Genomic DNA, 9,478 nt, shown 5'->3' on the forward strand with positions numbered 1-9,478 from the left:
AACAGGGACGGCTGTTTTCTAGTAAAATCACTACAAGGGAAGGAGAAAACTTGGAAGAGGTTCCTCCTGGTGCTCACGTCCATGAACCCGAATACTCTCTCGGTCCTCAAAGAGAGACCTGGAGAAGGAGACTTGCTGGAGCAAAGCCACAGGGGTCTCTGAGGTTTCCCTGGCCCCTCACCCCTGTCCTGCCTGGCTGATGTCAGCATCTCTCTGTGAGGTCACCACCTCCCCACCGCCTTTGACCAATAGTCTGAAGTCCTGCAAAAGGCCTTTGTGATGTCACTGCCACACCCCTCCCTTGCTGTGCCAATGTCCTGCCCCTGGCCAGGCACTTTGCAGGTTTGAGCTACTCCCTGTGGATCACCCCACTCAAGGAGCGTTCGTTCTAGGCAGCAAGCCGGCTAGACAGGGAAACATCAGACGCTGCTCCCAATGCTACACTCAGTTTTTCAGAAATTACTCGACTTTATGGCCAGAAGAGACCATTAGAGCATCTAATTTGACCCCCTGCATATCACAGGCCTCCTGTAGGACACAATAGCTACTTTTGGGGCAAACACATTCCAGAAAGGCATCTAGTCTTCATTAAATGACATCAAGAGATGGAGAATCCACCACTTTCCTTGGTAGCTTGTTCCTGTGGTGAATCATCCTCGCTGTTGAATATTTTTGCCTTAGTTGAAATATGAATTTGTCTCTTTTCACCTTCCAGCCACGGGGTCTTGTTATGCCTTTCTCTGCTAGATTAAAGAGCCCCTTAATAGCCAATATTTTCTCTCCCTGAAGGCACTTCAACACTTCAATGAAGTCACCTTTCAACCTTCTTTTGATAAGCTAAACAGGTTGAGCTCTTTCAATAGCTCACTAGAAGACATTTTTCTCCAGCCCTCAGGACATTTGGTGGCTCTTTGCTGCCCCAGCTCCAGTTTCACAACATGTTTTTCAACTGAGGACACCAAAACTGGAGGCAGTATTCCAGTATCAGTCTCACTGATGCCGTGTCACCTCCTGTGACGTTATTGACATAATCTGTAACTGTATAGATCACCGTTGCGACCGCTGTTCTATATTTGAAGCCAATATTATAGAAAGGTTGTCGTGTAAGGGGTCTATGGAGAGGTTCTGATTGGCTGATTATAATGATGCCATCTCTAGATTTGTATCATTTTTGTAGTTGATGTTATAAGTATTGGCTCTGTTCTGTCATTATTTCAAACTTGTGATCTGCTTCCGGGGAACACCCCAGACAAGTTGGTGTCAGTTCTGCCTAGCCTGCTTGATGGCCCATTAAGGACCATCAGCTACACAATCGACCCACTGAGAGAAGGCAGATACGCCTTGTGACTCAGCAAAGTATGCAGGGACCTGCCTATGGAGAGAACGCTAAGGTTTTTCTATTCCACTTGCTGGATAGAGTGTCCTTGGGACAAAGAAAGCAAAGACCACATGGCAAGAGACTATAAAAGGCTGATACCTCATCTCCATCTTGTCTTCAATCCTGCTTCATACCTCTGGAGGGACTTTGCTACAAACTGAAGCTCTAGACAAAGGACTGAATGGCCCATCCCAGCGGGGGATGTACTCCAAAGACTTGATTTGAACCTGCAGTTTATTCCATCATTGCTACAAGCCTGAACCAAGAACTTTCCCATTACTGTATGTGAAGGGTTAAAATCCATGTGCATTTTATATAACAACCTGGTCTATGGATTGTGCCAGCTCTTTTCCAGACCCGAAGTCCAGACTATGGTCTAGCCCACTATGACTCTTTTGATGGTTTAAATTACACTCACAGGCACTGATGATAGAGTTACTGAAAGTTTGGGAGTTAGGAGCTGATAGGTCAGTGGTCCAGTCCTCTCACAGATGACCCCGACCCTCTGGGACAGGGGCAGGTCTGAGCTCTCACACCAAATGCCTCATTGTGGCTGCCAGAATCTATGGGCGGCTCATTTAGTTTACACTGAGGGTTGAGTCCTGCTTCGTGCACCATGTGTGAGAATGAAAATCCTAAACCGCCCTTTGAAATAACAAAAGCAGCAGGACATGTTATTGTCCCTGCCCCAAAGCAGACAGACTGATGGAGAAATGCCATTGAGACCAGGGTAATACTCCACTGCCGTTCTACCTTTTTTACTTGCTAAACTCCCTCCCAGCCTTGTGGGGTCTCAGAGCCCGGTACTGAGCCTGAGCCGAGATGTCTACACTGCAAATTTACCACCCCACAGCCCAAGCCCTGGGAGCCTGAGCTGGTATGGGGCAGCCCTGGGTGTTACATTGCAGTGTGGACATAAGCCTATTGTGTTTCATTTCTTAGGTTCTGCTGCCATCGTGTGGCCATTTCCTTCCCCTCCTTTCTGTCCAAAGCACAGAGCCCAGTTCCTCCAGAGGGAGAAGGACATCTTTCTTCTTTCCTTCCTCAACAGCCCCTTCCTTGGAGAGCCCTTTGCTGGGGTCTGGGTGGGGAACAGCCGTTTCTGAGGATTAATTTCATATTAATGGTGTTGATCTATAGATTTTACAGCCAGACTAGATCACTAGGTACCTCTGCTCTGACCTGATTCAGAACAGAGTCCAGAGAATTTTACCCAATGACTCCTACATCCACCCCAAGATCTTCTGGCTGAACGAGGAGGGTTCATTCAGAAAGTCATCGTGTTTGGGTGTAAAGGTGTGAAATGATGGGGAAATTGGCTCCTCTCTCAAGTTTAAATGTTGTCACTTCTACATCTAGACCGGGGTGGCCAACCTGAGCCTGAGAAGGAGCCAGAATTTCCCAGTGTAACTGCCAAACGTGCACCTTTGTATGCAACTACTGAGTCAATTGTGAACTTTCCCATCATTGTCCTTTGCTCTTAATCCTGAGGCTATTGCCCCATCATGGGGCCATTTCCTGCCTCTCTTTCATACAGAAGCACAATTTTCTTTGCACAGACACAGGAACAGCAAGATCTTTCTCTGTCCCTTGTGCAAAGCAGGGGGGCAAATTCCATGGAAACAATGGACAAGCAGGGGGCTATGGGCACATCCAGCCCTGTCCGTGAGATGTTCCCTCCCCTCTTTCTTTATGCCCCTGTTGTTATTTCATGGATTGTCTGGGATGGGGAAAAAGCTGAGATCACTCCAGGTGGAGGAAAAGAACCCTGAAAATCTCAGGACCCAACCCTGCTACCGGGATCACTGAGGTGCTGGGAATCTGCCTGGGAAAGGGACTGTGTGAATTGTCAAGGTGGGGAATGAATAACAATCTACAACTAGATCCACCTCATTAACCACCGACACAGGCTAATCCTGCTGCCGATAGAAGGGAAACTGGGAGCCATTCTTTGCTGTTCAGCCATGGAAACAGTGACCCAATTGCACCGCAGTGAATGTGCTGGGAAAGCTAGAGTTTACAGGCAGGTGGAAATAGCAGATCCTAGAAACACCTGGAGCTCCGCACACCACTTCTGCCACCAGGGTGAGGTGTTGAGCTGCTCACAGCATCCCCCACCATGACCTTGCAGCAGGGGATTGCCACCCCGCCAACCCAATGCAGGGGAGATGGCTGAGTGTATCTCTGCACCCTGAGACCAGGGCAACCACTCTCTCTCCCCCACACATAGAATCTGGCCCTGCTGAAAAGTGACCCCTATGAACAAGTCACCTCCAGGAGAGCAGGATTGGTCCTCAGAGAGGGAATGGGCTTCTCGTGAAGCTTATAGGTCACTGGATGCTATGGAAACAGGAGGGCTCTGAGTGTAACCCATAGCACACACAACCCGCTAGGGGATATAGCTCAGTGGTTGAGCATATGCTTTGCATGTATAAGGCCCTGGGTTCAATCCCCAGCATCTCCATGATCCTTTTTTTCACCCTGCTGCTTTGCTCATGCCCAGAGGGGATGTGGCCCACCAGTCTCCTGCACCAGTTTCAGTCCTGCTCAGTGATGGGCAAGTGACAATTGCATGGAAGGTCTGGGGGGGTTCTGCTCCTAAGTCACCTCGGTACGTTTAAGATTCCCACCTGCTGTGCTGCTTGGGACAATGGTAGATGAGAAGGGCGAATCCTCCAGCACTGGAGGGAAAGGTCCCATCTGCACAGACTGAGAGGCAAGGAAACAGAGGGGCAGGGTTGAGAGAGGTCAGTGATTTACTCCCAGCAGGGGACACTGTCTTTTTGAGTATCAGAGGGGTGGCCGTGATAGTCTGGATCTGTAAAAGGCGACAGAGTCCTGTGGCGCCTTCTAAACTAACAGACGTATTGGCGCATGAGCTTTCGTGGGTGAATCCCCACTCCGTCAGATGAATGGAGTGGGAATTCTGTGCCCGGCTAGCCAACTACAAAAGCAGTTTCTCCTCCCTTGGTGATCACACCTCAACTGCTAGAAGAGGGTCTCATCCTCCCTGATTGAACTAACCTCATTATCTCTAGACTGGTTCTTGCCTGCATACTTATACCTGCCCCTGCAAATTTCCACTACATTCATCTGACGAAGTGGCATTCACCCACGGAAGCTTATGCTCCAATACGTCTGTTAGTCTGTAAGGTGCCACAGGACTCTGTCTTTTTGAGGCGAGTGCTGCTGGCTTGGGATGGTGCTGACGATGGATAGAAAAAAGGCTGGAGTCAGTGACAGAGGGGACCACAGAAGGGGAAGGGGAATGGCAGCCCCACAGAAGGTCCTGGGTGCTCAGATGCCCCCAGTTATTGCACCCAGGCCTGTCCTAGAGAGAGAAAAGACACCGAGGGACCCAGCCCCCCTACAGTGATCCCATGGACAAGAACCTGGTTAGGAGTGGGGTGAAGGTTCCCTCTGGGCAAAGGGGAGCTGAAATCCCTCCGTGTCCTGGAATTTAAGCAATGAAAGCTTCAAACCCTGCATGGGTGTGGGCTGAGGTGCATCAGCAGAAGGTTGGGCTGGACAGGTGTGGCAGGTTTGTATCATTTTTGGTGGTGCCCAGAATGGGACCAAGTCCTGCCCCACCTGCCACACACACCTGCCTAAGGCTCTGGGAGAGTTTGGGTGCAGGGTCTGGGCTCAGTCAGAGGGTTGTGGCGAAGGAAGCAGTGTGGGGGGCAGGCTCTTGGAGGGAGTTTGGGTGCAGGTGTGGGGTCTGGGCTGGGGCAGGGGTTGCAGGAGAGGGTGAGGGGTGCAGCATTTACCTCGGGCATCTCCCGAAAGCAACCCGCAGCCCCTAAGCTGGAGGGCGGGGGCGTCTCTGCGCACTGCTGCCCGCAGACTCCACCCCTGCAGCTCCCATTGCCACAGTTGGCAGTTGTGGCGGGGGCAGCATGTGGAGACCCCACCACCCCCACAGTTGTTCTTCTCACAGCTGGCTGATGGGGGGCAGCAGGGGAGCTCCCAAATCTGGGGGGATCTTTCTGTGCCCCACTGTTAGTTCTCCATCCTATCTCCCCCTAACCACGCACACCACTCCCCTCCCCATTATCAGTGTTTTAGAGAGACCCCTCCCTCCCTTTATGGGATACAGACTCTCTGTGACAGAGACTGACTGGGGATCCTCTCTGCATGGCCCCAGTGGGGAAGGAAAGAGACTGGGGGAGGGGGAGAAGATGGGCAGAAGGAGTCTAATGGGGCAAAGCCAGAATAGAGGAGATTTTCTTCCTGTTAAAATGTACTGGAGTCTCATCGCTGAAAAGCCGCATCTTGAGTTAAGTTTGAACCAGCAGCCTTTCAATTACCAGGCAAAGGTGTGAACCACAGCGACTGATAACTGCCTGCTTCCCAAATGTGTTTAAAAAACACCTACAGGGGTGCAACTGGTTAGTGCAGAGGGGCCATCTGTTGGGGTTATGAGTTCAAGCTTTCTCTCAAGACCTTGTTTCTCTTACCTGTGTAGTTTGTTTTGCCTAATTCATACACAAAGTGCTATAGTAGAAAAAGGAGAGTAAGTTCTAAAATGTAGAGGTGGGTGCATACTTTAGAAACATCCCCCCTGTGCTGCCATTAGTTCCAGCAGATTGTTCACTGGAAGGGCAAATTGATTTCTTTGCTGCTGAGAAAGATGCCAGGACAGGTCTGTAGGCACCAGATCTCCCTGCTTCTTCCAGCTCCTTCCCTGCCCCAGTCACTACTGTAGGAGGATCCTATATGCACTGAGCCTAAACATTTTCCTGGGCCTTCTTAGCATAGTTGGCAGCATGTCAGTCTCATACTCAGTAGGTCCTGAGTTCACACCTCAGAAAAGACAATGGTTTTCTGCTCCCTGCTTCAGATTTTCTAAAGGAAATCAGAGAAAAGAAGCTATAGGAGAGTGGTTCCAAGACACTCTAACACACACAGATTTTTCTAAGGCATTAACTTTTCTTGGAGTTTGTATTCTCCATAGAGCAAAATAAAACATGCAAGTCTAAGACTAATACAGTATGAAACTCAATACAGATAAAATCTCACCCTCAGTGATCTTCCAACAAGCTTCTTTTGCAGACTAGACTTATTTCTTGTCTGGGCCTAATCTTTGCACCTGGTATAGTCCTTGTTCCAGCTCAGGTGGTAGCTAGGGATTTCTCATGACTGCAGCCACCTTTCTTCTGTTCCACCCCTTATACAGCTTTGGTACAAGGCAGGAATCTTTTGTCTCTCTACTGGGGAAAAGACCCAGGTTTAAGATGGATTCCTGTACCAGGTGACATGACCTGTGAGACCCCAAGCCTTCATTGTTCCTGGCCTGACTCACAGATGGTGCAGGACAGAGCCATCTCCAGTCAATTGTCCTGGTTAATGGGAGCCATCAAGAGTCCAAACCACTATTAATGGCCCACACTTTGCATCATTACAACAGGACCTCAGAGTTATAGTTCATATTTCTAGCTTCAGATACAGGAATGATCGGTTCATACAAATAGGCTGAACACACACAGTAGATAATAAGCTTTGTAATGATACTGCACAAGAGACCTTTTGCATGAAGCATGTTCCAGTTACATTATATTCACACTCATTAGCATATTTTCATAAAATCATCAACATCAAAGCAGGGAAAGGGTTTTACTGCGGCACCTGGGAGCAGTTGAGTTTCATGTCCAGGCTGTGCTATGAGTTCCTCCAGGTTTCCCATGAGCACACAGGGCCCTTAGCGGGTACTCTCGATACAGGAATGGCCCAAATACAATGAAGTGATGGGAATTGCATTTTCCTTTTTAATTTTTGAATTTCCAGTGACATTTCTGTTTGTGATTTCGTTTTGCTTCGTATAACTGTGTTTTCTCAAGGACTTGATATTTACCAGGCTAACTAACAGCTAATAACGGGAGACTTCCAAGCAGGGTGTGGGCGAGCGGAAAAGAACTGTAAGAGACGCTGGTTTTCGACCTTGTGTTAGATAAGAATAGAATGCAGATTGTAGCAGAAATTGCTGAGAGAAGTAAGCTATCAGAAAGGAATATGTACAAACAAAATGCAGTTGTTGCTCCTCAGTGTATGTCGCAAAAGGTATAAATGCTTGCCTTAATTGTTTATCTAACCGAGACCTACCTCGGGAGGGGAAACTCTGCCTGTCTGTACTCTCCCGAATAACTGCAGTTGCTCGAAATAAACGGCATAATATAACAACATTTAACATCCCTGTGGTGGGAAGAACATCTCAACAGCCCAATGCTGTGGCATTTAATTTCAAAAAGGGGAACTATACAAAAATGAGGGGGTTAGTTAAACAGAAATTAAAAGGTACAGTGACTGAAGTGAAATTCCTGTAAGCTGCATGGACACTTTAATGACACCATAATAGAGGCCCAACTTACATGTATACCCCAATTTAAGAAGCACAGTAAAAGAACTAAAAGAGAGCCACCGGGGCTTAACAACCATGTAAAAGAAGCAGTGAAAGACAAAAAGTCTTCCTTTAAAAAGCGGAAGTCAAATCCTAGAAAGGAGCATAAACATTGCCAAATTGTAGGTGACAAATCTGAGGAACTGTCACAGACTGAAGTGTCACTAGAGCAGGTTTGGGAATTAATTGATAAACTCAACATTAACAAGTCACCAGGACCAGATGGCATTCACCCAAGAGTTCTGAAAGAACTCAAATGTGAAGTTGCGGAACTATTAACTATGGTTTGTAACCTGTCCTTTGAATCGGCTTCGGAACCCAATGACTGGAAGTTAGCTAATGTAACGCCAATATTTAAAAAGGGCTCTAGAGGTGATCCCGGCAATTACAGACCAGTAAGTCTAACATCGGTACCGGGCAAATTAGTTGAAACAATAGTAAAGAATAAAATTGTCAGACACATAGAAGAACATAAATTGTTGGGCAAAAGTCAACACGGTTTCCGTAAAGGGAAATCGTGTCTTACTAATCTATTAGAGTTCTTTGAGGGGGTCAACAAACATGTGGACAAGAGGGATCCAGTGGACATAGTGTACTTAGATTTCCAGAAAGCCTCACCAAAGGCTCTTACATAAATTAAGTTGTCATGGGATAAAAGGGAAGGTCCTTTCATGGATTGAGAACTGGTTAAAAGACAGGGAACAAAGGGTAGGAATTAATGGTAAATTCTCAGAATGTATAGGGGTAAATAGTGGTGTTCCCAAGGGTCAGTCCTAGGACCAATCCTATTCACCTTATTCATAAACGATCTGGAGAAAGGGGTAAAAAGTGAGGTGGCAAAGTTTGCAGATGATACTAAACTGCTCAAGATAGTTAAGACCAAAGCAGATTGTGAAGAACTTAAAAAAGAGCTCACAAAACCAAGTGATTGGGCAACAAAATGGCAAATGAAATTTAATGTGGATAAATGTAAAGTAATGCATATTGGAAAAAATAACTCCAATTATACATAAAATATGATGGGGACTAATTTAGTTACAACAAATCAGGAAAAAGATCTTGGAGTCATTGTGGGTAGTTTTCTGAAGATGCCCACGCAGTGTGCAGAGGCGGTCAAAAAAGCAAACAGGATGTTAGGAATCATTAAAAAGGGGATAGAGAATAAGACTGACTATATTATTACCCTTATATAACTCCATGGTACGCCCACATCTTGAATACTATGTACAGATGTGGTCGTCTCATCTCAAAAAAGATATACTGGCATTAGAAAAGGTTCAGAGAAGGGCAATTAAAATGATTAGGGGTTTGGAGAGGGTCCCATATGAGGAGAGATTAAAGAGGCTAGGGCTTTTCAGCTTGGAAAAGAGGAGACTAAGAGGGAATATGATATAGGTATATAAAATCATGAGTGATGTGGAGAAAGTAGATAAGGAAAAGTTATTTACTTACTCTCATAATACAAGAACTAGGGGCCACCAAATGAAATTAATAGGCAGCAGGTTTAAAACAAATAAAAGGAAGTTCTTCTTCACACAGCACACCGTTAACCTGTGGAACTCACCTGAGGAGGGTGTGAAGGCTAGGACTATAACAAGGTTTAAAAGAAAACTGGATAAATTCATGGAGGTTAAGTCCATTAATGGCTATTAGCCAGGATGGGTAAGGAATGGTGTCCCTAGCCTCTGTTTGTCAGAGGATGG

The 9,478-nt window shown here is 46.8% G+C and overlaps 1 non-coding gene across 1 annotated transcript; it reads left to right on the plus strand.

The window, feature by feature from the left end:
• The first annotated feature begins 3,770 nt into the window (after positions 1-3,770).
• Positions 3,771-3,842, plus strand: TRNAA-UGC. Its single transcript has one exon. It is a non-coding gene; the product is annotated as a tRNA-Ala (tRNA).
• The last annotated feature ends 5,636 nt before the right edge of the window (positions 3,843-9,478 follow it).

Source organism: Mauremys reevesii, linkage group 14 (assembly GCF_016161935.1).
Source record: "Mauremys reevesii isolate NIE-2019 linkage group 14, ASM1616193v1, whole genome shotgun sequence".
In the NCBI taxonomy this organism is placed as follows: Eukaryota; Metazoa; Chordata; order Testudines; family Geoemydidae; genus Mauremys; species Mauremys reevesii.